Source organism: Phyllobates terribilis, unplaced genomic scaffold, assembly GCF_046119375.1.
Source record: "Phyllobates terribilis strain yellow unplaced genomic scaffold, ASM4611937v1 Scaffold_35__1_contigs__length_13245226, whole genome shotgun sequence".
Lineage (NCBI taxonomy): Eukaryota > Metazoa > Chordata > Amphibia > Anura > Dendrobatidae > Phyllobates > Phyllobates terribilis.
The window spans coordinates 8008290-8033227 of NW_027362795.1; the positions used below are offsets into that span (position 1 = coordinate 8008290).

Genomic DNA, 24938 nt, shown 5'->3' on the forward strand with positions numbered 1-24938 from the left:
CTTAGAATCAGGGTCAGATGCAGAGGACAGGTCAGACGCAGAGGAGCCTGTCAGACGCTGAGAACAAGTCAGTTGGAGAGGAGAGAGAAGGAAACAGCAGCCCTGGAGAGAGAGAGAGTGGAGCAGAGAAAGACCCAGAGGGGGAAGACTGAAGGGACCCAAGAACCCAAATTAGAGCACCGGGTGAGGAGTCAGCAAGAGGGTACCGGAACCCAAGCTGGTGGGGGCAAAGACATTCCCCAGCCAGAGACCGGAGACCGTGGGCAGTGTCTGTCACGGTCACCCACTACATTCACCCTGAAGGCACACCACAGGAAGGGTCAGGGAACCTAAGGCCAACGGTTGCCCAACAGAAGGCCCGAGGGAGCTGGACCTAGGTGAATCACTGGTGGGGACGGCTGAAGAAAGGACAGAGGGAGAGCTCAGGGCCACGCTCCGGACTTGTTTGGGGGTTGGCTGGATCCAGGACCTGGTGGACGCAGCACGGCTCGGGTGGTCACTAGCAGCTGGAGTGACCGAAACATCAGCAGTAAGTAAACTCCCTTAACTGCACAACCCGAGTCTGTCTTCATTGCCGGCTGCACCACACCACCACAACCCCCATCCTCTGCGCCTGTCCCCTCTGAGGCTATACCCCTCCCGTTGGGGGTTATCTCACCAAGCTGCGCACCCACCATCAGCCTCAGCGGACCCTGCTGCAGCGGCGGCCACAGTGACCGCATCACAACGGGTGGCGTAGTCGACACAAAAGAACTTTAGTAACATCTGTAAAGCTGCCACATAACACTGAGCTTGACGCCCTGGGCACGGGGCCGGGTCACAGCCGCTCGGAGACTACAACCCCCCATCTGATCCGGTGCCGGGTATTCCCCTCAAAAAGGAATATGTCCCAGGGGGCGCGTCAAGAAAGTTCCACAAAGTCAACTATCACTGAAGCCCTCCACCAGTCGGGCCTTTATGGCAGAGTGGTCCAACGGAAGCCTCTCCTCGGTGCAAGACTTATGAAAGCCTGCATAGAGTTTGCTCAAAAACATATGACGGACTCCCAAACTATGAGAAATAAGATTCTCTGGTCTGATGAGACGAAGATAGAACTTTTTTTGTGATAATTCTAAGCGGTATGTGTGGAGAACACCAGGCACTGCTCATCACTGTCCAATACTATTCCAACAGCGAAACATGGTTGTGGCAGCATCATGCTATGAGATTGTTTTTCAGCTGCAGGGACAGGGCGAATGGTTGCAATTGAAGGAAATATGAGTGCGGCCAAGTACAGAGATATCCTGGATGAAAACCTCTTCCAGAGTGCTATGGACCTCAGACTTGGCCGAAGGTTAACCTTCCAAACAAGACAATGACCCTAAGCACACAGCTAAAATAACAAAGGAGTGGCTTCAGAACAATTCTGTGACCATTCCTGACTGGCCCAGCCAGAGCCCTGACCTAAACCCAATTGAGCATCTCTGGAGAGATCTGAAAATGGCTGTCGACCAACGTTCACCATCCAACCTGACGAGACTGGGGAGGATCTGCAAGGAAGAATGGCAGAGGATCCCCAAATCCAGGTGTGAAAAACTTGTTGCAACATTCCCAAGAAGACTCATGGCTGTACTAGCTCAAAAGGGGGCTTCTACTCAATACTGAGCAAAGGGTTTGAATACTTATGACCATGTGATATTTCAGTTTTTCTTTTTTAATAAATTTGCAAAAATTTCTACATTTCTGTTTTTTTTTCAGTCAAGATTGGATTAATTTATTTTATATCTTGATCTGATTTTTACGAACGTAGCGATATCAACCAAATAGGTGTTGTTGTTTTTTATTTCCTAATTTTTAATTAGGCAAAAAGGGGTGTGATTTGAACACACACACACATAAATATTTTAAAAAATGTTTTATTCCCCCTGAGATCATCTGATCGCTTGAGCTATATACAGCAATGCCACAGTATTGCTGTGTATAGCAAAAATCATAAATGATAAGTCTCCTATCAATGGCAGGCACAGGTCACAGGTTGACTTTCACAAGAGTACTGTCATGACAGGCACAGGGTCTTCAGCTGACCCTTGGCTGTCACGACGACCCATCGGTGTTACACGATCGCATCGGGGGAGGGCCGATGAACAGTTAGAACAGTGCGCCCCCTTGTTGACGTGCTGTAAATGCCACTGTCACAGATTAACAGCGGCATTTAACAGTGGGTCAGATGATGGCTGATTATCACAGCCATCATCTGCTGGCAAACACGCGGGCTTGTCTTACGAGCCTGCATGAATGTCAGGGAGCTAGCATTTGACATACCTAGTACTTCATATTTCATCAAGGGGTTAATAGTGGCTGCTTTAAAGTCTAATAACTCAGTTACCTTTATAAGGCAGCCAAAGGAAAATAGATAAAGGCCCCAAACACATCAGATACATCCAAAATCTATCTTCCGTGACTCCCCCATACACTAGAACATTGGTCTCTGCTCCGAGCTTCTGTGTTCTCTATGAGAGAGCTGCTCCGGCATTCGCTTATCTCCCTGAGAACAAAAGAATCGGCCTCCGGAAATACAAAGCTTCGGATCCTTTTCTCTCCAACATCATCTTCTTCATAGGAATAGGAAAGCGCCCATACACATTAGACTGCTGGCGGATCCCATCGAATCACCTCACTATAGTCCTATGTGGATGGTGGCCATTAGGGATGGACCGCTTCTCATGGGCTAGGGCTTGTAACCCTGGGATATAATGTGCCGGCTAGCCCCTGGATCTAGGCCGCCATAGATGGTATAGCACTATGGAGGTGGGAGGGGGGATGCGCAGGGGCCGAATGGGGAATAACTGAAAATCTATAAAAATATATATAAAAACAATAAACATTATAAATCCTTCCCCTTCTTCCCCAAATTCAGAATTTTATTTTAACCAATAAATAATAATAAATTCTTCTTAATTTCGGTATCGCACCGACCGGGAGGAAAACATCGCCGCTCATTCACACCGGACATTTCATGAAGGGTTTTCTCTTTTTTCAGTGCATTTTAAAGTGAATTCAGTTCTAAAGCACAAAATCTTTAAATCACCCGATGCCAAGGGGTTAAATATTCCTAAAAATGGATGAAAACCATCATTACACAGATGGAGAAGGCGGCAAATGTGAACACGTGTGAAGAAAGACTAAGGAGAGAGTGAGGCCCGATGGGGACGGTGATAATGTGTGTACAGCGCTGCAGAGTATGGAGGCGACATAGAAGGAAGAGGAAGAAATAATAGAGAATAATGGGGAATCTCCACATACCTCCACCTGCAGAGCCGCCACCACATATATGGCTGCTCTGTGCGCACAGGAGCTGTGATGAGGTCACAGGAGGGGAGGAGTCAGGGGTCACATGATCAGGGGCCTCAGTGGATGCAGGACTCTGCTGTGCTGGTTGTCATGGTGCTGGATGAGCTGAAGTTTATGTGTGGGGTCAGGAGGGGTTTACAGTGTGGATGTAGCAGAGCCGTGTGTGTACGAGGTGTACGGAGCAGAGCCGCGTGTGTACGAGGCGTACGGAGCGGAGCCGCGCGTGTACGAGGTGTACGGAGCGGAGCCGCGCGTGTACGAGGCGTACGGAGCGGAGCCGCGCGTGTACGAGGCGTACGGAGCGGAGCCGCGCGCGTACGAGGCGTACGGAGCGGAGCCGCGCGCGTACGAGGCGTACGGAGCGGAGCCGCGCGCGTACGAGGCGTACGGAGCGGAGCCGCGCGCGTACGAGGCGTACGGAGCGGAGCCGCGTGTGTACAAGATGTACGGAGCGGATCCGCGCGTGTATCAGGCCTACGGAGCGGATCCGGGCGTATATGAGCCGTACAGAGCGGAGCCGCGCGTGTACGAGGCGTACGGAGCGGAGCAGCGCGTGTACGAGGCGGAGTCGAAGTTGAAGTCGCTATAAAATGGACCGACTCCAACTCCTAAAATATATAATACATTGGGTACAGTAGTTCAATGCAGGATGTGGGGAATATTTTTCATAAGTGTTAAATAATACTCATTTCTGTATTATTTTTTCTACTGAGGACTTCTCAAAGTATCAATATCACGATATTCTTATAAAAAAAGTATCGATTTATTCTTGGATTGTCCATTAAAAAGAATCAGATTGCAGCAGGTACATACAATAATTAGTTATAAAGTAATTGTCCATTTGTCCATAATTAGCTTAATTGTTGAGATTCACCCATCTTTCCTTGGATCCTGGCTGGTAAATCACATCTTTGTCCAGCACGTGTCCGGGCCTACATGTCAGCAGCTTCCTCAGCATACAGATCCTTCTTCTGTGTTCTGTGGAATGGGAAGAGCAAGAGAGCCCCCTTTCTGCACCATGGGCTTTTATAGCCGGTCGTATGGCACACCTGTTCTACATATGGTAGTGAACCAAAAATACACACACAAATAGCGCATGTCAACTAGACACGATGGCTGATGTATAGAACTCAGATTTAAGAATAAAATGAATATCCATAATTAACTATTTAACACTTACTAGGTCAGTAATGGGGTTGTCTGATAGACACATCTCCATTACTAACACTAGGGCCTGATGCCAGCTGTGATTTTTGACAAACTACAGCTTACATCAATCCCAAGACACTTTACACCGATTGTCAACGCATGAGGGCAATCAGGAAGAGCAAAGACAAAAAGACATAATCGTAGGTAATTTTAGGTTGAGGAGGGACCAATAACCAGAGACCTTCCCAATCTGATAATATCAGATCTCAGCTGTCTGCTTTTCCTTTGCTGGCTACAAAAATAAGGGGACCCCATGTCGTTTTTTTTAATTATTTATTAGGCTAAACACCCTTTAGTTCCACATGAAAGGCTCTAAAGGGTGCACATTTATAACATACTAGATGGTGGCCCGATTCTAACGCATCGGGTATTCTAGAATATGTCTCCCGACGGTGGCGTACTTATTTTAAATCTGCCGCCAATTGGCCGGAGAAGTGTCCATGGCGGAGCAGGGTCATTGTGCCAGTAGTGAGGGGCAAATAATGCCGGAAATGTCACTGACTGTGGAGACGTCTCCATGTAGCGTCTTCACTCCGGATATCACTGTACAGGAGCCGCACAGTTCACACTGTGCATCCACTGAGGCCCCTGATCATGTGACCCCTGACTCCTCCCCTCCTGTGACCTCATCACAGGTCCTGTACGCACAGAGCAGCCATATATGTGGTGGTGGCTCTGCAGGTGGAGGTATGTGGAGATCCCCCATTACACGGAGACTCTTTTAGGGGGTCTGTGTGGTGTGAACAGTGACGTAATAGCTGTGGACAAAATGCGGCTTAGCTGGTTCCCGTCCACATAAATTGTTTAATGAAATGTTTTTATTTAATGTGATTAAATCTATTTCTTGTGTTCGGCATATTTACATGGTGGACATTTATCAATGCCGCATTTGTGAAAACCCAGAGGTGTAAGCCAGGTTCTCGTTATGTGTTTCTCTTGCGATTAAACCAGGAGACAGGAGTTGTGAAAGGGTCGGGCCGAGAACAAACAACCATCTCATAAAACCATCAAACCACCATCTTGTGAAAAAAGTTTTCAGCTACAGACTCCAAGAAGAAACTGCTTGTTGTCTGTGGCCTAAAATATATAGGTTTTATTACTAGATGTAAAGAAAAAAGCTAAATACTGTAAAATAATAAATCTCCTCATATGTTTCCCTTATTATCTCCAGTAATTGTATTATTACACAGGATTTTTATGATGTTACATCGGCTCATCATCTTCTCATTCAGATCTCTACAATATCAGATCCTCTCAGTGAAGATCTTCTATATTAAGAGAATTTTGCTGATTATCCCATCAAAGATGGATATGGACAGAGACAAGATGGCGGAGAGGATATTACACCTCACCCTAGAGATCCTCTTCCGGCTTACTGGAGAGGTGAGAGATTCTGATGACGTCACATTACATCATTCTTATCTATGGGAATAACAGATGGACAGAACTGGAGAGGTGAGGACTCTGGAAATGTCTGGAGTGAGATTTATTAATGTGTCTCTCCATAACCAGGATTACACAGTAGTGAAGAAGACCTCTAGAGAGCGCTGTGAGGACCCTGTGTCTGAGGGATGGGGAAGACCCCTGAGCCCAATCACAGGGCCTCCACCTCACCCCCTGATACATGAGGACATCAATGACCAGAAGATCCTAGAACTCGCCTACAAGATGATTGAGCTGCTGACTGGAGAGGTGACACTGCTGGGAATGCTGGGACATTATACAGTAACGCTATGAAGGGATCAGGGGATGACGATATCATTGTATGTGTCAGGTTCCTATAAGGTGTCAGGATGTCGCTGTCTATTTCTCCATGGAGGAGTGGGAGTATTTAGAAGGACACAAAGATCTGTACAAGGACGTCATGATGGAGGTTCCCCAGCCCCTCACATCACCAGGTAATAGACAGGACTTAATACACACGGCCTATAATTATCTGTATGTAAAGAATGAATTCAGCCCCTGTATGTGTTTCCTCCAGATCTATCCAGTAAGAGGACAACACCAGAGAGATATCCCCGTCCTCTTCTTCCACAGGACTGTAAACAAGAAGAGCCCAATGTTCCTCAGGATCATCAGGTAGATGGAGAGAAGGTGTCATGAGATCTCCCCTATGATGTGTAGACGGCCGTGAAACTTTTGTGTTGAGTCTTGTTTTATCCACCATTATTATATGTTTTATACTTGTGTAATGAGGACGGTGGAGATGGCAGGATTAGAGCTGATCATAGATGTGACTTCTCCATCTGTCTGTGACTTTTACAATATTTGTTTCAGGGTGAAGATCTGACCCATATTAATACTACAGAGACATATGTGAGAGGTGATGAGCGGTGTAAAGAGGATATTCCTACAGATAACCGTCCAGGTGAGTAGTAACCACTGAATACAGAGAAGTCATAGATTCTTCTCAGTCACAGGCTGTGGCTGCTTTATCGGTGGTGTAGTCCGGCCGTATCACAATCGTGTGATCACCATTTTGCTTCTAAACCAAAACTTTCTCCTCCACCCAAAGCAAAACTGTTCAAATGACTTTGGGCATTGAAAGTCCTTTCTGTGCTGCTGAATGTCCTCATATGGTCCTTACAAGACCAGTTCCAGTCTTTCTGACCAAACTTTACTTTTATGATCGACAACATTAAATGTGCAGTGAGGCCAAGTGTGAATTTCTGCACAATAACAACAGAGTTTCCCTTTATACTTTTCAATTTCTTTTAAAACTGACTAACTTCAAAGAGGATTGTGATAAGACTTCATAAAAAATAAAAAGGGCAGCACAGTGGCTCAGTGGTTAGCATTGTTGCTTTGCAGCGCTGTGGTCCCGGGTTCAAGTCCCACCAAGGACAAAATCTGCAAGGAGTTTGTATGTTCTCCCTGTGTTTGCGTGGGTTTCCTCCTTGTTCTCCAGTTTCCTCCCCACTCCAAAGACCATACTGATAGGGAATTTAGATTATGAGCCCCATTGGGGACAGCGATGATAATGTCTGTAAAGCGCTGTGGAATATGTTGGCGCTATATAAAAATAAAAATTATTATTATAAAAAACATTACACCTGTGCCATGATATATCTCTAAGCTGTGCATGGCTGATGGCTGTAATATACATTTATTCACGCCTGCAGGAGATGTGTTGGCATGGCTCGAGCCCTGGTTTCATGGAATCACTCCACGTCATAAATTACATTATGTTTTTTATTCTAAGGAATTCAGATTACTGCACAATCTCTCCTGAAATGGGGGCGCTAATACTCTCTCTACTCTTCTGGTCAGGACTCATGGTAGCTCCAATGGTCCAGCTCATGCAATGGTTGAGGCAACTCCAGTTTAGTGTTGGAGCTCTCCCTTCATACATATGTTCTTGTTGAGGATGTTTTTTCTTTATTGTCATTTTGTATGATAGTTTGATTGTGGTGGGATCGGCCTGCCTCAATTATGTGAGTCTGTAACTCCCTCGTTGTCTTTAAAAGAAGGTCTCCATTACGTCTTCCCAATGCCCGAGGGCTAAATTTAAGACACCTCAGCTCTGCAGTATTAGAAAAAGTTCTCTTTGAATGTCTAATATTTCTTCTTGAGGCTATGTGCCCACGTTGCAGAAATGAAGCAGAAAATTTCTGCTTCATTTCTGCAAGTAAAACGCATGCGGAATTCCGCACGCGTTTATCGCGCGATTTCCACATGCGGAATTGCCTTGCGTTTTTTAATGCATTGGAAATGGCAATTCCGCTTGCGGAAACGTAAAAAGAATGAACATGCTGCGGATTTTTGTACGCAGCATAAACGCTGCAGAAAAATCTGCAGCATGTGCATAGAAGTTGCGGAATCCCCTTGGGGACCATGGGGTGCGGATGACCTAGCGTTTCACAAGTGTTTACGCTGCGGAAATTCCGCAGCATAAACGCTTGAAAAACACTACGTGGGCACACAGCCTGAAACTCATCTGACAGAAAATATTGTTCCTTACGATAGTTTAGATTGCCAAGAGCCACCGAGCCCCATACTCTAATTACCCCAGAGAGGTTTCACCACTAGTTACTCATTTTTTACTGATGAAGTGTTGAGTTTGATCATTTCAGTAGATGTGATATTGTCTACAGTCACAGTTTTTGACTACAGTAGTTAGTTCCCCAAATACTCTGATTTAACCCCTTCCTGCAGCCAGTTTTCTGTTCCTAATTAGGCCCCATTTTTCAAATCTGACGTGTGTCACTTTATGTGGTGATAACTTTGGAATTCTTCTCAAATGATAATAGGAAACAAATGGACCTTACAAATTATTTACCAACTTCTCTTGAATCCGACAATCCCCTATATATGGTTGTACACTACTGTCTGGGCACATGGCAGGTTAAGAAGGGAAGGAGCGCCATTTTGCTATTTGAATGCAGATCTTGCTTGAATAGTTTGCAGGCACAATGTATTGGGGGCACTGTTCATGGTCACCTGGCAGTTCAAAAGATGGCCCCCACAAACAGGCTTGGTGCTATCTACTTCATTTTCCAGATCCCACGAATTGCCTTGCTCATCACCCTTTAACCCCTCTACATGGATCTGGACTTACACAGAGACCCCCTAAGCTTGGGCCACAGTGTTATCTAATGTTCTGTGGTGTAAGATGACAAGAAGAATAGTCAGGTAGCCGTGTCAGAACCAGGAGGCAGAGAAAATACAAAATCAGAAGACACGAGTAGTCAGTAAACGGGCCGAGATCACAACAGGAAACAAATCCACAAGCTGGGAGCTGAGCACAGAGGACTGAACCAGAGGAGAACAAGGCTGTATCTGGCAGCTTCCGGCAATATGCTTCCAGCTTTAGTAGGGTGTGGTGCTTTCCAATTGGCAGAAGCAGGGAGCAGATTAATCCAGTTGGACAGCACACACCCATACTGCTAGACTGGATAGTACTACAGGTACCAGGCACCCTAATCTTAGTGGCTGGGCAGAGCCTGTGCCGCCCAGAGCTTCTGGTTCTGACGTCTCCTCCATCACCAGCGCAGCCTACAGAATGAATAAGGCTCCTGGTGAGAGAAGCAGACGTCGCTGGAGCAGGTCCCAGAGGAGATGGGACCCACCATTTGCAGAAGCCCTAATGTGACAAAATGGCAGAAAACCAGAGCAGTAGAAATCCCCATAAAGTGACTCCATTTTCGATATTATAACGTCAGCGAATTAACCACTTTACAACCCAAGGTGGTTTCCACTTTAATGACCAGTCCAATTTTTACAATTCTGACCACTGTCAATTTATGAGGTAATTACTCTGGAACGCTTCAACGGATCCCCCTGATTCTGAGATTGTTTTTTCGTGACATATTGTACTTCATGATTGTGGTAAAATTTCTTCGATATCACTTGCGTTTATTTGTGAAAAAAAACGGAAATTTGGCAAAAATTTTGAAAATTTTGCAATTTTCAAAATTTTAACTTTTATGCCCTTAAATCAGAGAGATATGTCACACAAAATTGTTAATAAATAACATTTCCCACATGTGTACTTTACATCAGCACAATTTTGGAACCAAAATTTTTTTTTGTTAGGGAGCTATAAGGGTTAAAAGTTGACCAGCGATTTCTCATTTTTCCAATAAAATTTACAAAACCTATTTTTTTAGGGACCACATCACATTTGAAGTGGCTTTGAGAGGTCTTTATGACAGAAAATACCCAAAAGTGACACCATTCTAAAAACTGCACCCCTCAAGGTGCTCAAAACCACATTCAAGAACTTTATTAACCCTTCAGGTGCTTCACAGGAATTTTTGGGATGTGGAAGAAAAAAATGAACATTTAACTTTTTTCACAAAAATGTTACTTTAGACCCAATTTTTTTTATTTTCGCAGGGGTAACAGGAAAAAATGGACCCCAAAATTTGTTGTGCAATTTCCCCTGGGCACGCAGATACCCCATATGTGGGTAAAAACCACTGTTTGGGCGCACGGCAGGGCTCGGAAGGGAAGGAGCGCCATTTGACTTTTTGATTGTAAAATTTGCTTGAAACTAGACCCCCCAAGGCACCTATCTAGATGCATAGTGAGCACTTGGAACCCTAGGTGCTTCACAAATTGATTGAAAAAGTTTTTTTTTTCCAATTTTTCATTTTTACTAATCAATTTGTGAAGCACCTGAGGGTTCCAAGTGCTCACTATGCATCTAGATAGGTGCCTTGGGGGGTCTAGTTTCCAAAATGGGGTCACTTGTGGGGGAGCTCCACTGTTTAGGCACATCAGGGGCTCTCCAAACGCAACATGGTGTCCTCTAACAAATTGAATGGAAAATCGGCTCAAATTGTTAGCGGACACCATGTTGCGTTTGGAGAGCCCCTGATGTGCCTAAACAGTGGAGCTCCCCCACAAGTGACCCCATTTTGGAAACTAGACCCCCCAAGGCACCTATCTAGATGCATAGTGAGCACTTGGAACCCTCAGGTGCTTCACAAATTGATTCGTAAAAATTAAAAAGTGGAAAAAAAAATACTTTTTCATTTTTACGAATCAATTTGTGAAGCACCTAGGGGTTCCAAGTTCTCACTATGCATCTAGATAGGTGCCTTGGGGAGTCTAGTTTCCAAAATGGGGTCACTTGTGGGGGAGCTCCACTGTTTAGGCACATCAGGAGCTCTCCAAACGCAACATGGTGTCCGCTAACAATTTGAGCCGATTTTCCATTCAATTTGTTAGCGGACACCATGTTTCGTTTGGAGAGCCCCTGATGTGCCTAAACAGTGAAGCTCCCCCACAAGTGACCCCATTTTGGAAACTATACCCCTCAAGGATTTTATTAAGGGGTATAGTGAACATTTTGAACCCAGAAGTACGACACAGAATTTGATAACATTAGGTCATCATATTGAATAAGTTGTCATTACTTTTGAGCGCAAGTGCTCGCTACTTGAGTTTGCATCGGGTACTCAGGTATGCACCATGTATCACGGGTGCTCAAGTGAAATGCTCGAGTCCCCGCCCCCATGTTTCACGGTTATTAGACACCCCAAAAAAAACATGCGGGGATCGCTCGTGCATGGCAGGCAATCACCGCAAGGTTTTTTTGGTTGCGAAGCATATGGGGCAGAGACTCGATCACCCGCGATGCTCAGTGCATACCCGAGCACCCGATGCAAACCCAAGTAGCGAGCACTTGCGCTCAACACTAGTTGCCATATCGTCATCTTTTTTTTTTTTTTTTTTTTTTTACTTTTGAAAAAAAAAACAACCCCAACCCTAACATTAGCACAACCCCTACCCCAGCCCTAGCATTTATTTTTTACGCCGTTCCTCGTGCGGTATAAGTGATGAGATTACTTTATTCTTCGGGTCGGTGCGATTACAGTGATACCAGAATCATATTGGGTTTTTATGATTCACATCTGTCACACACTAAAAGACACATTTTGTAAAATCTAGTTTTTACATCGCCATATTTTGGCCGACAGAGTCATTTGATGGCTTGTTTTTTGCAGGATGAGTCGACATTTTTATTGGTGCCATTTTCAGGCATGTGACATATTTTGAACGCTTTCTATTCCAGCTTTTGGGAGGCAGAATAAGCAAAAACCTACAATTCAGGAATTGTTTTTTTTTTTTTTTTAATTCTGTTCCGCGTGTGGTAAAATTGATGAGGTAGCTTTATTCTTCTGGTTAGTACGTTTACAGCGTTACCACATTTATATAGTTTTTTATGTTTTGGCGCTTTTACACAATAAAAGCTATTTTATAGAAAAAATTATTTTTTTGCATCGCTTTATTCTGAGAGCTGTAACTTTTAAATTTTTCGGATGATGAAGCTGTATGGCGGCTTGTTTTTTGCGGGACAAGATGACTTTTTCAGCGGTACCATTTTTATTTATATTTGTCTTTTTGATCGCGTGTTATTCCATTTTTTGTTTGGCGGTATGATGATAAAGCATTGTTTTTTGCTCTGTTTTTTTTTTTTTTTTTACCGTGTTCACTGAAGGGGTTAACTAGTGGAAAAGTTTTATAGGCCAGGTCGTTATGGACGTGGCAATACCAAATATGTCTACTTTTAATGTTTGTTTGTTTTTTTTTCATAATAATATTTATTGATGGGTACATTATATTTTTATTTTTAGTGGATTATTTATTTATTTATTTTTTTAAATATTTTTACTATTTTTTTTCACTTTCTGGGAGTTTTTACACTTTTTTACTTCGTCCCACTGTGGGACTTTCACTTTTTTTATTCTGATCGCCTGCACAGCATAGGGATGGAGCACCATCCCTGTGCCATGCAGGCAGTCAGCGCTGGACAGGGAGAAGATAGTTTGGAGATGCACTGCGCATGTCCAAACAATCTTACTGCTGTCTGGTGACCCGGATGTTGTCATGACGACATTGGGTCGTCATGGCAACACCCGGGAAGCCGCGGCAGACAGCGCTGGAGGCCGGAAGAGGAGGTGAGTATACCGATCACCTCCCCTTGCCTCCGCAATGCTGCGATCAACTTTGATCGCAGCATTGCGGGGGTTAATGTGCCGGGAGAGGTGCGGGACCGCTCCCTGCACATAGTACCGGGTGTCAGCTGTGACAATCAGCTGACACCTGGCGGCGATCGCGCCCGCACAGCCTGTGTGCGCGCCCGATGACGTACTAATATGGGTCAGGCTCTTAAAGCCCAGGGCACTGACGCGTATTAGTACGTCATGGGCTTTAAAGGGGTTAATAATAATAAATCTTTTTATTTATATAGCGTCAACATATTCCGCAGCGCTTTACAATTCAGAAAATTTACAAACAATATTGGCACTGTCCCCATTGGGGCACACAATCTACTTTCCCTATCAGTATGTCTTTGGAGTGTGGAATCTATAGGAGTAGTGACTATTTTGACTCCACAGTCACTTTCCGGAAATTAGTGTGACACCCCAGGGGTCTGGTTGCCACAGTAACGTAATGTTATGTCTGAGAGCAGGTGGGAGGTCCTTTGGTCAGGGATCCTGTGCATGCCACACCTCCTGCCCAGTCTTGGGAGGGGAAGAACTTCCCCTATATAAACCTGGGGCTGAGGCAGGGTGAGTGAGTAGAAGAAGAGAAGAAGTAGAGACAGCATAGGAAGAAACAGCAGTTACAAGGAGTCAGGGGCTGGCAGCTGCAGAGCTCGCCCTGACTAAGAAGACTTTTTACCGGACCCGGAGTCCGAGGCTGTGGGGGCTAATTTCTACCCAGCAGCAGAATCCGGCGGGCAGGGGATTTCAGGTCCTCTGGCCCAGAAGCCCGAAGGCACGGTCACACGCGTGGGACCAGCACCGCCATCGTGGAGCGGAAGCCATTAGAAGGCCCCGAGTCACCGGCCATACGGGTGAGCACCACACGGTACACTCAGGGACGTGGGCTACTTACATCAGCTTCTAGCAAGGTAGCCAGAAGAGAACAGTCAGTTTGGGAGGCCTACAACTACGCCTGGCCAGGGGAGATCCCATCTGCTCAAGGACTGACCAGGCCCCGTTCGCTAGCAAGTACTCCGGGAGGGTCTATCGTTGTTACCAGTAAAGACCCTGAACTACACCGCACCGTCTCTGAGTGGTTCCTGTTACCCCCATCATCCACGTCGGCTGCCCTGAGGCCATACCCCTCCCGTTGGGGGTTATACTATCCCGCTGCACAATCCCACCATCGGCCTCAGCGGTCTGCCCTGCAGCAGCAGCCCCTGGCTGCACTCAACGGGTGGCGTAGTCATCAACCATTTACTACTAATAGACTGCCGTCCAGTTTGACTCCCTGGGCACGGACCGGGTCACCGCCACGAGACTACAACCCTCAACAGATCCGGCTCCGGGTAAGCTCCCGTCTGCGCAACGCAGCGCGACACAGGCCCAGGGGCGCGTCAACTTTGGCGTAGTCGGCAGGATCTCGTGCCCGCAACCACCGGGTACTGCGTGCCTGAAAAAGAGACTTTTCAAACTTACCAGTGGTGAAGATTCCCGCCATCCGGCGCCATCTTCAGCCTTCTTCCCGCCATCGGTGAAGTTTTCCGCCATCCGGCGCCATCTTCGGCCTTCTTCCCGCCATCCGTGGAGTTTTCCCGCCGTTGGACGCCATCTTGAGGACGCCGCGCGGGAAGAAGAGGGGCGTGGACTCCGAAAGCGCGCAAGAACTGAAGCCCCGCCTCACGTCCGGACGTTGCGTAAGGTCCTGGAAGGAGCCCAGCAGACGCCGACGTCACAGGAGCGCGACGGAAGGTCCTCAACCCTGACGATCCACTGCGGAGCCGCGGCCTACGGAAGAGGATCATCGCAAGGTAGGCCACGGTCCACTAGGGGGGAGGAAGATGTCGGATACGGAGGAGAGCTTCACTACCTCGACCCCCGCCAGCGCCACCGCTGCTGCAGTTATGCCCTTCACCATGCCATATATCCCGGGAGCAGCTTGGCTACCCCAGTACTCAGGGGAGTCACATACCCTGCATGACTTTAGAGAAAAGCTGGATAGCCTCTTCCAGGTGTACCCCCTCACAGAAGAGCAAAAAGTGAGCATCCTGGTGGCCCAACTAACCGGGGCAGCCAAAAGGGAAGTAAAATCTTGGCCACCTGGGAGGAGGACTGTCGCAGAGATACTAACCCGGCTGAGGGACACCTTTCATACCCGCACCTCAGCCGAGATCAAGCTTAGATTCTACGGGTGCAAGCAGCGAGCGCATGAGAGTATAAGGGACTATGCACTAAACCTACAAGAGGCCCTGAGGGCCATAAAGCAGACCGACCCTGATGGGGTGGGAAACGAGGACAGGCTGTTGACTGAACAATTTATAGAGGGTTTATATTGCAATGCCCACCGAACCCAGTTGCGGGCAATGGCCTTACAGGATCCCCATCTGGACTTTGCACAGTTCAAGGACAGAGCTATCCGGGTGCTCCGAGAACCGGCACCGGGTGGCGTTGTGACCCACAGGCGCCCAGCTATCACTTACCACCAGGAGGCGGCGCCCTTGTCGGCAGGGCCTGTGGGAGCTGATGCGCAGGCTTTGGACAATGACGCGGCTCCAGACCTACACCATCAGGTCCAAGAGCTAGCTAAGAGCGTTGCTGCGCTAACCCGAACTGTGCAGTCTTTACAGGTTTCCACCCCAGGGAAGATCCAGCTGGCATCCGGACCGGAGGACATCCCGTGGCGTCGACCAAGGAGGACCCCACCGGCCAGAGGAAGACCCAGTGACCGATACAGCGAGGACGGACGACCCATCTGCCGCCGCTGCAATCAACCCAGACATATGGAAAGGTACTGTTCTTTAAACGGGCACAACCTGGGGTAGAGGGCCAACCCCCAGGAAAAAGATCACCAGGCCCATCGAACTGGCGCGACAGATATGTGGGAGGACGTCCAGTCTTGCCTGTGGTACTGGATGGCATTCCCATGAGTGCCCTACTGGATACCGGGTCACAGGTCACCACCATCCCGTACGTGCTCTTCAAGCAGTACTGGAATGACTCGGATATTACCCGCTACCCTGACGACGACTTGAGTATCATCGCCAGCAATGGCCAGCCCGTGCCACAGATCGGATTTAAAGAGGTGACCCTCAAAATCGGTAGAGTCGAACTGGCCGCACAGGGACTGATCATTGTAGATATTGATAAACATGAGAGTCACCCAAAAATAACTCTAGGAACTAACGTAATTGAAAATTGTCTTGCAGAGGTGATTTTCCTTTTACAGCAGGTTGCCAAGAACGCCAGCTCCGGCGAGCAGCGGGTGCTCCAGAAAGAGATCCGGGCACTGATGCAACGGCAACAAGTGGAACTCTCCGGCGGTGAGATTGGTAGCGTAAGAATGTGTGACCCTTTTCCTATTGCCATGCCCCCAAAAAGTGAAATGATGATTTGGTGCCGGGCAGCTATTGGTCTGAGAGGTAGAGATTACCAGGCAATGGTAGAACCAGTTTACTCAGACAGTAGGCCCACCATTTTGACAGCACGGGGGGTGGTCAATGTACGCCATGGGAGGGTGCCCGTTCGCATAATAAATATCGGGGAGAGGGAAGTGTACCTGCCCCGGTATGCCACGCTAGCCAAATTATATACCACTAATCAAAATTCTATACAATCTGTGGAACCCTTGCCTCCATCTCACCCGGAGGAAGGTAACGGCTCTAAGAAAGACATGGAGGACTGGTGTCAGCAACTACATCTGGGTACTGACTCCACTCCCTCACACCAGAAACAAGGAGTCTATCGGGTGGTTCAAGAGTATGAGAGAGTGTTTAGTAAACACCCGTTAGACTTCGGGCGAGTCAAGGGGGTAGAACACCGCATCCCCACGGGAGATCATCCTCCCATAAAAGAGAGGTATCGACCCGTACCCCCTGCACATTACCAACACGCCAAGGGGATGCTTAGAGACATGAAGGAGGCTGGGGTAATCCGGGATAGCTGTAGCCCCTGGGCAGCCCCACTAGTTTTAGTCAAAAAGAAAGACAACACCATGAGGATGTGTGTAGATTACCGGAAAATCAACCGTATCACACACAAGGATGCGTACCCCTTACCAAGGATAGAGGAGTCATTAGCTGCTTTAAGATCTGCTAACTTCTTCTCTACCTTGGATCTCACTAGCGGGTACTGGCAGGTTCCTGTAGCAGAGGCGGACCGGGAGAAGACCGCATTCACCACCCCGATGGGACTTAGCGAGTTCACCTGCATGCCGTTCGGACTCTGCAACGCCCCAGGAACCTTCCAACGATTAATGGAGTGCTGTCTGGGCCACAGAAACTTCGAGACGGTCCTGTTGTACCTGGACGATGTCATCGTATACTCCAAAACTTATGAGGACCACCTGAAACACCTGGCGGAGGTGTTCGAAGCTCTGGCGAGTTACGGCCTAAAGGTGAAACCCTCCAAGTGTCACCTCCTGAAACCAAAGGTGCAATACCTGGGACACGTGGTGAGCGCTGACGGAGTGGCTCCCGACCCCGATAAGATCACCGCAATTAAGGGATGGCCAAGCCCCTCCAGCGTAAAAGAAGTGCGGCAGTTCCTAGGGTTGGTAGGCTACTACCGAAGGTTTATTCCCGGTTTCACCAAAAAGGCAGCGCCTATGCAGGACCTCCTGATAGGCCAGTCCCGGAAGGCCAAGAACCAGAAGCCGCCCTTCAAATGGGAAGAGCTAGAAGAAGAGTCCTTCCGCCAGCTGAAGATGGCCCTCACGGGGGATGAAATCTTGGCGTATCCGGACTATAGCCAGCCCTTCATCCTCTACACCGACGCCAGTAACATCGGGCTAGGAGCCGTACTGTCCCAGATTCAGCAGGGGAAAGAACGAGTAATCGCCTATGCCAGCCGAAAACTGCGACCCACCGAAAGGAACCCCGAGAATTACAGCTCATTTAAGCTAGAGTTCCTGGCCGTGGTATGGGCAGTCACCGAGCGCTTTAAGCATTACCTCGCTTCTTCCCGGTTCACCGTATACACGGATAACAACCCGTTGACACACCTGGACACGGCAAGACTCGGTGCCCTGGAGCAGAGGTGGATGGCCCGTCTGTCCAACTACGAGTTCACAATCAAATACCGGGCAGGACGCTCCAATACTAACGCGGACGCCCTGTCCAGGATGCCCAACCTGCCGGACGAAGGAGAAGATCCGGAGGGACTGGAAGAAGTTGAACTCCCTGCGTTCCACCGTCATGGGACTATCCAGTATTCCCACCGGGTAAGGAGTAAGCAGGCTGCTACGTTGAACCCCTTACCCCACTACAACTGGGCGGAAACGCAAGACAGCGACCCTGCCGTCCGACTGGTGAAGGAGATGCTGACTCGGCCGGAGGCTCGCCTTGAACCAGACGCTCCGGAGGAAGCCAAACAACTATGGGCGGAGAAGAGTCGACTATTCCTTTACAAGGGGAAGTTGTGCCGCAGAATGGTCAACTCCCGGACGCATGAACTACTCTGGCAAGTAGTGGTGCCACGAAGAGACGCAGCCATGGTGATGGAGGCGTACCACGACGGAGCTGGACACTTCGGGTGGAAAAAGCTGGAGTTCCTGCTGCGCGAGCGGTTCCACTGGGTAGGCATGAGGGGAACCATCGAGAAGTGGTGCAGAGACTGTGGCCCGTGCAATCTGAGAAGGAAGGACCGGGCCAACCAGAAGACTCCCCTGCAGTCCATCGTCACCCGGCAACCGTTGGAACTGGTAGCCTTGGATCACGTAAAACTGACCCCAAGCAGAAGTGGCTACGTCTACGCGTTAACCATCGTGGATCATTACTCCCGGTTCTTGGTTGTCGTCCCCGTCAAGGACTTAACGGCTCAAACGGCAGCTAGAGCCTTCCAGCAGCACTTCTGCCGTCCACACGGGTACCCGGACCAAGTGCTGACGGACCAGGGACCTGCCTTTGAAGCGGAGGTCTTCCAGGAATTCTGCAATCTGTATGGCTGCCGGAAGATAAGGACGACACCCTACCATCCGCAAACTAATGGACTTTGTGAAAAAATGAACCAGGTGGTAATGGATCTTCTAAAAACGTTGCCCCTGGAAGAACGCAGTCTGTGGCCTGAGAAGTTGCCCGATCTGGTGGACCTATACAACCACATCCCGGTAGGTTCCACCAACTGTACCCCGGCTTACCTAATGAGGGCGAGACCTGGTAAGTTACCTGTTGACCTGGAAATGGGAGTCCTGACACCTGAGGACACTTCACCAGAAACAGACTGGGACACAGAGAGGCAGCAGCAGTACCGGAGAGTACAGGAGAGCGTGGAGCGAAGTCTCTGTCAGGCTAGGGAAAGACAAGAGAAGACTTACAACCAGTATGCTCCCGCTGTTCCCCTGGTACCCGGAGAGCAGGTCTTGAAGAGGAAGAGACGGCTCCACAAGTTGGACGACCAGTGGGAGAAGGACCCGTACACCGTACTGCCCTCAAGCCACGAGAACCCGAAGGTCTGTACCATCAGTAAAGACGGAGGGGAAACCACAGCCATTGTATCCCGGGACCACCTGAAGAAGTGTCCCGAACAACTGAGGAACCCTGAAGAGGAACAAGAAGACCATCGACCCGTGGAAGAAAGGGAAGATATGGTTAGTACCGTGCTCGGGGACTTCCCTCGGTCTTGGACTCAAGTCAATGGTGCAGTTGTGGTACCCGTACTCACCTTCCTCCAACCATCATCCCAAGAACCTACGGAGCAACGGGTAGAGCTGGAAGAACAGCCGGTCCAGGAGGCAGAAGACTCCACACAAGCAGAACAGGAGAATCAACCCTCTGCTTATAGTGAGCCTGCCGTACCCCTAGTGAGACAAAGAGCCGGTAGACAGCTGCCCAGTTTACCCTTGACAGCTCCTACACCCTGTAGTTCAGGGCCAGACAGTCAGCTCCGTAGGTCCACTAGGGCCACTAGAGGCCAGTTACCCGCACGTTGGAGGATCTAAATGTTTAAGCTATTTTATATGTTTACCTGTCTATAGTTGCTTGTGTGTAATTTTGTGTTTCTAGTTGTTTTTAGGAATCCTTGGTGGATTTACCGGGAATCCTTGTATATAGTTGGAGCGTAACCCAGGATGGACTAAAGACTGTCAAGGACTCGGGGTAGAACAGACCCCTACCTGGTTACGTCTCCCTGTGTTGGTGAAATGGACACCTTGCTTTCTTCAGAGACTGCACCCGGTTGCGGACACGCCGTAACCATCTTTATATGTTTTCTTATTGTATTATTAATGTTTTTACCTTGTTATGTTTTTCTAAATGTGTTTAGTCCCGGAGTACTAAATTTTACTAGGGGGGAATGTGACACCCCAGGGGTCTGGTTGCCACAGTAACGTAATGTTATGTCTGAGAGCAGGTGGGAGGTCCTTTGGTCAGGGATCCTGTGCATGCCACACCTCCTGCCCAGTCTTGGGAGGGGAAGAACTTCCCCTATATAAACCTGGGGCTGAGGCAGGGTGAGTGAGTAGAAGAAGAGAAGAAGTAGAGACAGCATAGGAAGAAACAGCAGTTACAAGGAGTCAGGGGCTGGCAGCTGCAGAGCTCGCCCTGACTAAGAAGACTTTTTACCGGACCCGGAGTCCGAGGCTGTGGGGGCTAATTTCTACCCAGCAGCAGAATCCGGCGGGCAGGGGATTTCAGGTCCTCTGGCCCAGAAGCCCGAAGGCACGGTCACACGCGTGGGACCAGCACCGCCATCGTGGAGCGGAAGCCATTAGAAGGCCCCGAGTCACCGGCCATACGGGTGAGCACCACACGGTACACTCAGGGACGTGGGCTACTTACATCAGCTTCTAGCAAGGTAGCCAGAAGAGAACAGTCAGTTTGGGAGGCCTACAACTACGCCTGGCCAGGGGAGATCCCATCTGCTCAAGGACTGACCAGGCCCCGTTCGCTAGCAAGTACTCCGGGAGGGTCTATCGTTGTTACCAGTAAAGACCCTGAACTACACCGCACCGTCTCTGAGTGGTTCCTGTTACCCCCATCATCCACGTCGGCTGCCCTGAGGCCATACCCCTCCCGTTGGGGGTTATACTATCCCGCTGCACAATCCCACAATCGGCCTCAGCGGTCTGCCCTGCAGCAGCAGCCCCTGGCTGCACTCAACGGGTGGCGTAGTCATCAACCATTTACTACTAATAGACTGCCGTCCAGTTTGACTCCCTGGGCACGGACCGGGTCACCGCCACGAGACTACAACCCTCAACAGATCCGGCTCCGGGTAAGCTCCCGTCTGCGCAACGCAGCGCGACACAGGCCCAGGGGCGCGTCATTAGCATGCAGTGGATGTTGGAGAGTGAAAAGTGCAAATATGACATTTTATTACCCAACACATAGTGCCCAGATTGTGCTCCAGGAGACACACACACATCTTAAATTATAGTGGCATGTAAAAGTTTAGGTACCCCTGGTCAAAATTACTGTTATTGTGATTAGTTAAGCAAGTTGAAGATGAAGTGATCTCTAAAAGACCTAAAGTTAAAGATGACACATTTCCTTTGTATTTTAGGCAATATATGTATGTGTGTATATATGTATACATACAGTACAGACCAAAAGTTTGGACACATCTTCTCATTTAAAGATTTTTCTGTATTTTCATGACTATGAAAATTGTACATTCACACTGAAGGCATCAAAACTATGAATTAACACATGTGGAATTATATAATTAACAAAAAAGTGTGAAACAACTGAAAATATGTCTTATATTCTAGGTTCTTCAAAGTAGCCACCTTTTGATTTGATGACTGCTTTGCACACTCTTGGCATTCTTTTGATGAGCTTCATAAATATTAATACGGACATGAATTTATGATTAGGCTGCGTGCCCACTATGCGTTTTTAAGCGTTTTGCCGCGAAATTTCCGCAGAAAAAACACTTAACCGCTTCCCGACCGCCCACTGTACATAAATTTCGGCGCTGCCTGGGCTTTGAACAGCGCCGACGTTTATGAACGGTCGGCGGTCCCGCAGCTCTCAGGGCCCCCAGGGTCCTGCAAGTGCTGCGGTTGCGGTTCAGAGCGACAGCTCTGACAGGGGACATCATCGGGACCTGATTGGATCAGGTCCCAATGATGTTAACCCTTTCCTGTCTTCTATATTCCACGATCTATAGTGATCGCGGCATATAGAAGATAGTGAGAGGAGAGGAGGTCGTCCACTTATCTCTCCGACGGCCCCCTGATGCCTTCCAGGACCTGCCGTTGTTATGGCAGCTGGAGGTCACATGACCACCTCCAGATCTGCCATATATGGTGTCCAGCAGGAGACAGACAGTGTGAAATTGTCAGCAAAGTTCTCATGCAATGTAATACATGTCTATTACATTGCAAGAGAACAGTGATTAGAAAAATAAAAATTAATGTCCCATACAGGGACTAAGTAAAAATGTAAAAAAAAGTCTAAAAAATGTTTTCAAACTGTTAAAAAAAATCACAAAATAAATAAAAATAAATAGATAAAATATTAAACCAATAAATCCTTATATTTATGCAAAAACAAAAAGAGTACACATATTTGGTATCGCCGTGTCTGAAACAACCTGATCTATAAAACTGTCACACTAATTAACTCCTTCTGTGCGCACTGTAATAAAAATAAATTAAAAACGGAGCAAAAAACTATGCTTTTTCATGATATCGCCAAACAAAAAGTGGAAAAAAATGCGATCAAAATGGAAATAAAAATGGTACCGCTGAAAACGTCATCTTGTTCCGCAAAAAAAAGCCGCCATACAGCTTCATCAGCCAAAAAATAAAAAAGTTATAGCTCTCAGAATAAAGCGATGCAAAAAAAAAATGTTTCTAGAAAATTGTTTTATTGTGTAAAAGCGCCAAAACATAAAAAAATATACAGTAATTGTAGTATCGCTGTAAACGTACTGACCCGAAGAATAACGCTGCCTGATCACTTTTACCACACGCAGTACGGCATAAAAAAAACCCTCAAAAAACAATTCCTGAATTGTTGGTTTTTGTTAATTTTACCTCCCAAAAAACGGAATAGAAAGCGATCAAAAAATGTCACGTACCCAAAAATGGTACCAATAAAAATGTCAACTCGTCCCGCAAAAAACAAGCCAGCACATGACTCTGTCGGCCGAAATATGGAAAATTTATAGCTCTCAAAATATGGCGATGGGAAAATTAGATTTTGCAAAAAATGCGTCTTTTAGTGTGTGACAGCTGTCAATCATAAAAACCCGATATAAATCTGGTATGTCTGTAATTGCACTAACCCGAAGAATAAAGTAATCTCATCACTTATACTGCATGAGAAACGGCGTAAAAAATAAAGAAAACCAATTCTTCACCTGCTACTGATTTGTTTATTATGTCTCCCAAAGATCGCAGTAAGGCTCTGCTCACATTTATCCTGCGCTCTGCGCTGAGCACTTACACCAGAGTTTCCGTGTAAATCTCAGACGGAACCCATGACGGAAGATTCCCTGTAATGAGGCAGATATAGGCCACTGTGGATGCCGTCTGGCCTGTGATCCCACGGTGTCATTTTTTTTAGGCGTGCATAAAAGTGCGGTTGGCCACAGTTTTGTGCACTTCTGAAAAAAAGGACACCGCTAAACAGAGGCCAGACGGAGTCCAGAGTAACTCTGCTGCCTCATTATAGTGAATGGATCCTGCAGGGGTTTCATCTGAATTACATCACTTGGAAATTTAGATGGAAACCCCGATGTAAGTGCTCAGCCTAGAGCGCCGGATAAATGTTACGTAAAATGTTCCCAATAAAAGCTTCAACTCGGTCCTCAAAAAAAGCTAGTCCCCACTCAGGTCCGTCATCTGTTAAAAATATAAGGAACTTCCAAGTTACTGGTAGCAGAAAGGCTCTGGAAAAGCGAAATGGCCCTTGCCCCCCTAAAGAAATTCAGAAAATTTTGTGCTCCCAAATCCAAATGCCTATTCTACAATAATTTGTTCTCCAATTGTCAAATAGCGCCTCGTCCCCCCCAGATCTCGCCGTATGGCTAAGTGGTACGATACAGCCACATATGGGGTATTGCCACTTTTAGAAGAATTGTGTGACACATTTCGGCACCATTTTTACCCATTGCCCTGTGTGAAAATGTAAAATCTGAGGGTAAAACATTTTTTTGTGGTAAAAATATAATTATGTTTTCTTCACTGCCCAATGGTATCGCGGTGGTGTGAAGGACCTGCCACGACGTCATTTAGTCATGTGACAGGTCACGTGACCTGTCACATGACTCAATGACGTCACCACAGGTCCTTCTCACCACCGCGACCCATACAATAGACCAGACGGAGCGGAGAAAACACCGGGGGACATCGGAAGGTAAGTATAATCTTTATTTTTAATTTTTTACCATTCTTATTCTTTTTTTTTAACTATTTACTTGGTCACACTATATAAATCCATGCCGGTTGCATGGATTTATATAGTGTGACCAAGTTGTCAAGCACTTTCCAAGTGATGCTAAAATCGCCTGGAAAGCGCTTGTCAATCCGCATGCGGAAACGCATGCAAAAACTTTTCACAAACGCTTCTACCTGGCAGGAAAAGTACATGTAAAAACCGCATTCGTTTTTCCTGCCAGGGTGAAGCGAAAAAAATTTGCAGCATTTCTGCATCGTGGGCACTTAGCCTTAGGTAAACAACATTTCTATATATGGGGCAGGTGGTATTGTGCCATTCTTCTTTTTTTTTTACTTATTTTTTATACATTTTTTTTTATATTTTTTTTTATTTTTATATAAACAGGATCAATGTTATATTAAAATACATTCCTATTTTTTGTGTCCTAATTTATTACCAAATGGCGTGCAGGAACATACTTCCTTTTATATCCACATTATATTTCACTAAGCTGTGTGTTAGAGTGGTTTATTGTCCAATTGTTTGGAAAAATGCTATTTGTTTGGAAATGAACTCACTGATAAGTGTTGAAAATGTTCCCAAATCCCGCATTGTGTCTGCAACCCACTCATCCACCCGA

At 47.2% G+C, this 24938-nt stretch overlaps 2 protein-coding genes across 2 annotated transcripts in view; both read right to left on the reverse strand.

Moving 5' to 3' along the window:
- LOC141182624 (uncharacterized) overlaps nucleotides 1-3345 on the reverse strand; it is a 207475-nt gene extending 204130 nt beyond the window's left edge. The window contains exon 1 of the mRNA XM_073660788.1: nucleotides 3283-3345. The gene's annotated coding sequence lies outside the window, so the exon portion shown is untranslated. The remainder of the gene's footprint in view (nucleotides 1-3282) is intronic.
- The window catches only part of LOC141182705 (uncharacterized), a 66160-nt gene that overhangs the window by 26054 nt on the left and 15168 nt on the right, over nucleotides 1-24938 (reverse strand). The window lies entirely within an intron of this gene.